Source organism: Octodon degus, unplaced genomic scaffold (assembly GCF_000260255.1).
Source record: "Octodon degus isolate 3935 unplaced genomic scaffold, OctDeg1.0 scaffold00100, whole genome shotgun sequence".
In the NCBI taxonomy this organism is placed as follows: Eukaryota; Metazoa; Chordata; class Mammalia; order Rodentia; family Octodontidae; genus Octodon; species Octodon degus.
In genome coordinates this window covers 5,332,385-5,339,408 of record NW_004524676.1, presented here as the reverse complement: position 1 = coordinate 5,339,408, position 7,024 = coordinate 5,332,385, and positions in this window count along the sequence as shown.

Here is a 7,024-nt window from a genome sequence, read left to right as displayed (position 1 = left end):
CTCTCTCTCTCTCTCTCTCTCTCTCTCTCTCTCTCTCTCTCTCTAACTTAGTCATCTTTCTCAATTGCCTGTTTATCTGACATTGTCACCCAGTTAGTTAAATAGATCTAAGAGTCATCCTGGACACCTTCATCCAATTCATCTTAATCCTATGCAAGTGTCTGCCTTTCTTTCTCCTCGGTGTGATCTCCCTATTGGAAGCTACCATTGGAAGTCACTAGGGTTACCACAGCAGTCATGTGTTTGTGATGCATGTGGATTTGTATGGGTCAGGCGTCCTAAGGCAAGAGGACACAGAGGTTGATTGTCACAAGAAGAAACACTCACAGGTCCCTAGGAACTGGAGCCAGGCCACATGGGAAGCACACAAGGACAGCAGGGGTGAAGAGGAGACTTTACTATGAAATCCATGGGTGGGCTGGGCAAGGAAGGCTGAGGACCACCTCTGTCAGGCTCTGGAGGATGGGACCTTTCGCTACTGTCTAGTGCCCTGGCCCTGGGTGTTAGGGCCAAGAGCGAGATCTAGAGGAGGATAGTGTGGGGTTTGAGTGTCAGGCTAGTTGTTTCGCTTGTGAAAACCAGAAATCAGCTAGCATTAGGCACTGGTCAGCCCTGGCAGAGGCACTCTTTGCTGGATCAGCTAGGCCTCAAAGGCGGAAACCTCAGACACCATGTAGCCAGTTTCCTCATATCCAGCCTCCCCCACCAGAAAGGAAGTCCTAACATACCAATATACCCAGGCGTGGTGACGCACACCTGTAATTCCAGGCTGCTGGGAGGCCTGGGCAGGAGGAGCACAAGTCCTGTCTTAGGAATGTAGTGAAATCCTGTCTCAACTAAAAAAAAAAAAAAAAAAAAAAAAAATTGGAATGGGCTGGGGACATAGATCAGTGTGAAGGATCTGGGTTCAATCCCTACAGAGTGCACATGCACGCGCGCGCACACACACACACACACACACACACACTGAAAACATTGCTCCTTGGTCTCTAGTCCATTAACAATGTTCATTACTCTACTGAGAAGCCCTTGGTGGATCTGGTCCTTATCAACTTACGGGCCTCATCTTGACCCTCCCCTGCTGTGGAAAAAAGGCCACTTGGCTATTTTCAGGTCTTTGAACATGCCGGAACCGTTCTGTGTGGCTGCTTTGCTCTCCCTCGTCTCCCGGGCGTCTCTGACCAGTTTGGAATGAGCAGTTTAAGCGCCTCTTCCTGGGGGCAGTGCTCTCACTCCTAGGCGGGGTCAGGTCTCAGGCCTTGTTCCAGGCTCCCGCATTGTTTCATGATCCACCTTCAGGTGACTCATCAAAGTCCGTGTGTACACGTGTGTTTGTGTAGTTGTGTTCTGCTGCCAGGGAGCCAGGCAGCCAGGACTGCGTCTGCCTGAGCCAGAGGGTGTCCCTAAGGCCTCCCAGAGGGCCTCCATACACATGCAAGCTGTCAATAAATATGTGCTGAGTGAGTGAGAGAGTGCCAGGCTTGATTTAGAATATAGACAGTATTTTTTTCTTCAATGTAAGTACTGAATTAGAAAAACAGAAATGGTCTTCCTGAGCCTGCTTTTTAAAAGCTGCTCCAGGCTGATGGAGCCTGGCGCTGAGTGATGGGCGATTGGAAGTGATGGGAACCGTATCACTGTCTCCATGGGGCCCTGTGTGTCAGGACAATGAGGCGTCCAACTTGATTTGGGACATGAAGGAAATGGAATTTGAAGAAGCATAAATAGATGGAAGTTTTTCCTTTTTCATGAGGATCGTCTGAAAATTACTCTGAGAAAAGGTGGTCCGCGGTATAGGTAGGGAGGTGCTTGCTTGCTTTTCTCTTCATCGATTACATACACACGTAGTTGGGAAGAGGTGGCATGCCGTTAACCTTCCGATGTTTTTGCAAAGCATCTATAGGCTGGGTTAGTCAAAATTAGAGGTGAGCTCCATGTACTGTAGAGTGCCCATGCCTCAAATGTTAAAGAAGATAGAAAATGTCAAATGAGTAACTCCACAAAAACAAAGTGCCGCAGAAGAGGGCAGATGATTCCCCGCTGAATAGCTCTGCTAACCTAATGGGAGATGGCAAAGCTCTTGGCTCTCGTCATTTCTGAAAGTGTAGGGGAGTCTTTTAAATCGCCTTTTTATAGGATAACTATCTGCCTCCTACTTCACTTGCTCTCTCTGGGGCTTGTTTTCCCCTGAGGTTGGAGGAAGGAATATAAAACTTTGTCAGTTAAGGCTGAGAATGAATGCAATTAGCCCGATCAGATGCTACAGCTGGTTGCTCATGGTGACTGTGGCATATATTTGATCGGCAGAATACCGTTGTTTGTCCTGCAAAGAGTTTAAAGCTTTTTAAAACATAGTTTGCAACACATGATATTAAGAGACTAGACATTAACAGCCATATCTTTTATCAAAAAATAGGATGCCCAAGGAGCCCTGAGACCTTAAACGGGGTACATACTCCCCAGCGTGCCAGAGTCCTGTGTTGTCCTTGTATTTTTCTATTTCCTGCCAGGCCCCTGTAGACATTTGACTTGACAGTTCTTAAAATGTAAGCTATATGCAATTGCATGAATTCCTCACTTGCTCTAACTATTGAGAGAAACTTTTAATAGTCTAATCCACATACAAAACCTCTTTCTGAAATCCTGGCTTGTAGTACACTATAGTCCGTATGCAGTATGATAAAACATCATTTAAAATTAAAAAATATTTTTTTAAAAATTAATTTTATTGGGCTGGTGAGATGGCTCAGTGGTCTAAAGCACCTACTTAGAACAAGCTAAGCAAAGCACAGGGACCGCGGTTCAATCCCCCAGCACCACATGCCAGCCAGCCCCGCCCCCTGGTGGGATGAGCTGGCCACACACACACACACACACACACACACAAATAAATAAAAATTTAAAAAAAATTAATTTTATTGAGAAAGAAATAGCAATGAAACAGTTTCAAAACAGGTTAGTAGGACAGTTATAATAATTAATACATTGCATATTTTTCTCTTCATAGTAGTTATTCATTGTACAAGATGCAGTCATGACATCCTGTCTAAACACTATTAGTACAAATCTTTCTTCTCATTGAACTAAGAGAAAGTAGCTGAATATCTAACCTAACTAATTTGCATATATATGTATATATATTTATTTCACTGCAAAATGGTCCTTCATTTATATCCCCTTTTTTGTTTAGTTTTGTCAGAGATAGATATTCCATTGCCATTCAAATATTGTAGGTGCATGAATTCAGCAAAATAATCCAATATAGTCCAGTAGTCCATAATAGTAGTGGGTTATCTGTAGGACTGGCAATGTCAGAAGTTGTTGACTTCAGTCGTTTACAGCTCAGCATATGAATATGGCTTTATGTTTTATGCCCCGTGTTTATACTGTTTTGCTGGATGGTTAAGACCAAGATAAAGCAAGACCTATATTACAAAAAATGTAACTGTTGTATCAAATGCCCTCAGGATTTACCCTGAAACCCTGTACCGCAGTTTGTAGATCCTTTGTCAGTGTCAGCCATGTGGATGAGTCACGGCCTTTGCTTGACCAATTTGCTCTCTGTGAAAGCCTGAGAGAATGGTTTCTCTCTAGGTGACTCTCCTCAGGCACACTCTACATCATCGATCACTTTCCTCTGTAAAACATCTTCTTGATTACCTCTTTTGAGCCTTTGAAGGCTAATTCTGATAGACGTTGTGTTTTTAAGGATTTAAAGAACTTATTTCTTAAAAACAATCACCAAGAAGTTCCCTTCTTCTCCGTAGTGAAAAAACTATTCTGGACTACTGGAGTATATTGAAATATTTTGCTGAATTCATGCACCTACAATATTTAAATGATAATGGAATATCTTTCTCTGATAAAACTAAACAAAAAAGGATACAAATGAATGACCATTTTGTATCTGTATATTCAAAATGGGATAGATATACAGCAGCATTCTCTTAATTCAATGAATAGAGAGATTTGCTCAAATAGTGTTTGTGGACAGGATATCATGTCTGCATCTTGTACAATGAATAACCACTAAGGCAACAATATGCAATGTATTAAGTATTGCAACTGTGCTAGGAATTGGTTTTGAAACTGTCTCATTACTATTTGTTTCTCAATAAAATTATTTAAAAAAAATAAAAAGAAAGAAAAGTGTCTGGGCCACTTGACTCTGAATACATAAAAAGTGGCATTCCAGTACTGCTTAAAAATGTCACTGAGTTGTTGACTTAGTTTTCTGGAATCGCCTAAGTATCTCATCTTGTGAACATCCTAAATTGTTACAAGAAAAGCCCAGTACGGTCATGGAACTCACCCATTTCTCTTGTTTTATCTTTCACGCCTCAATTCACTCTTAAATAGCTGGTATAAAATTAGGATAATGAGCGACCTGGGGACACCAAAGAAGTAGAACCAAGACAGAGATCAGGGTAAAAAATGTATAAATAAATCAAGAAACACACCATGCTGCAGGTGGCGCTCTTGGTGGTGAGATTCCTGCGGATAGTGCTTTCTCACTGTTCATGGCTATCTACATAGAGGTACATGATGGAATTCACGAAATTGAAATTAATTTCCAGGGCATTTTTGGCACAGCATATAGATACTAATAAATAATGGGATTCAATAATTAGAAAAATCAAAAGTGATGTTTATAAAACACACATACACGTGCACGTGAGCATAGCCGTGCTTGTGACCGCCACAGCTGTCCTGGTGGCCTTTGCTGTCTGTAGCTTCCACATGCACAGTTTCAACGAGCCGCCCACCAAACATATTTAGAAAAAAATTACACCTGTACTGAATACATGCAGGCTTTTGTTCCTTCTTATTTCCTAAACAACAAAGAACAGAGCTAGTTGCATATCCTCAGGCGCCATGATTAACCCAGAGGCGATGAACAGTTCTTGGGAGGACAGATGTGGGTTATGCACAACAGCCAGGCCATGTCACGTGAGACTTAACTATCTGTGGATTTGGGCAGCTCTGGGGTTCCTGGGACCAGTCCCCCACAGACACCAAGGGATGACTCCATACACCCATAAATGGTGGGATAACCTAGAATACTTTTCCAAGAAGAGCTAAGTTTAATGATAGGGTCAACTGTCTTGGTTTGTATCCCAAAACTCCTAGGCTCACAGAATGTGCACCGCCTCTATATCCTTATGCATGAATCTGTGACTTATGGAAAACCCTAACATTTCTCTGCCTTTCCAATCCTTTATTATTGTCCCAGAGCAGGGCTCTGCGCGCAGTAGTATCTGCTACTGCAATTTACACTGACTGATAACCCAGTCCCTTCTCTTCCTGGAGTGCTGGGCACTGCAAAGGCTTTGTGCTTGCGAGGCTGTGCCTTGGCCCGGTCCCAGCTGAGGTGGAATGGCCAAGAGTGCTTAAAATTGAGTCTCCTGAGGCTTCCAGGGAATTCTCCATCTTTCCCCTCCTCCCGATTTAAAGTCTTCCCCTATTTCCATCACTGTTTTTCTTACATACGACCAGCAAGGCTGCCTCAGCCTATTTCTACAATTTATTTTCCCTACAGATTTTGACCTTCTAACATGCTCCTTTGTTCAAAAATGGAATAGAAAGATCTCATGGGCTCAGATCTTCACCCTGTGGATTTCCCTGTTGGGGTCAGGTGTACACTGCGAGCTTGCATACAGCAGGAGACGATGGTATAGGTGGAAATCTGGGCAGGGTGACCACTCTGAGTCGAGCTGAGACCAAGGGACCTGTGCCTCTCCAGGGACACAGGTGATAGAGGCTGCCAGAGATACAGCACTGCATGGGGCTTGAGGAGAGAGGGAAGTTCAAGCGCCCGACTTCCAAGGCTTGGACAAGGCCTCCATTCAGGCAGAATGGGCTGCAGTGTTTGAGCAGGGTGATGGACCACGGCAGCAACAGTGAACCGAGGAGGTGAGAGTTCCTGTGGGCCAGGAAAGATGCCTCTGCCGTTGCAAGCTAAATACTGTTGCGACTGAGGGGGGGCACTGAGGGCCTGCAGTGCAGACACCGTCACTGCTATTCAACACGTGCTTTGTAAGCTGGGTGGAAATATACCTTCTCAGGCCAGAAGTGAGACCCAAGGCATCAACATCTCAGGTAGTGGGGTCTCCCTGCCCAGATGATTGGACACACCCGGCAGGTGGAGAAGCACGGGCTCAGAGGACAGAATCTTCCCTTTCTGAATGAAGCCTTTACAGAAGATGGGGGTGTGGGGAGGTGATCTTGGAGGCCCAAGTACCTTAGTTGTGGGGCTTGAAAACAGCTCTTTGGGACAGAGGGAAGTGCTAGCCTTTGTAAGGGAATCACACTTATTTTGAAGAAATATTGGTATAGATAAGGAACCGAGCCTCTGAAAAATGCAAAGCACCTGCCTATACCATCGTGACGGAATGTGGAGGCTGGGTAACTCCAGTGAGGAGCCGGCACTGGGCCATGCTTCTGGAGGCTGGAAGCCCTAACGCTGACGTACTAGCACCCAGCTTCATCACAGGCAGGACATAGATGACAAAAGCACTTCCACTCTGCGTGCCCCTCTCTGGCAGCATCAGGCTGTGCATCAGGGCTCTCCATATGTGACTTAATTACCTTTTCAAAGCCTTGCTGCTCAAACGATCACAGTTGGGGCTTCTAGAGGGAGCCCAAACCTCCTCCAGTCTCCTCGGGGAATCTGAATTGATTCATAAGGCCAGGGATGACAGTGTCTAGCAGGCAACCTCTCTGTCTTAGTTACGGTTCTCTCATTGCTGAGACAAAATACCGACACCCAAAGTTAAATGAGAAAAGGTTCATTTAGCTCATAGTTGGCAAAGGCTTTAGTCCATAATCAGCTGGCTCCACGGCAGGATGGCATGACACAGGGCAATGGTCCAAGGCGGCAGAAGACAGCAAAATCAACAAGGGCGAAGGGGAGAGAGACAAGCCCACCCCTCCTTTTGTTATATGCAGGATGCCCACTCTCAGGCACTCACATCCCCAGTCCCAGCACTAGACAATGAACTAATCTCGAAGTCTAGATTAGCTG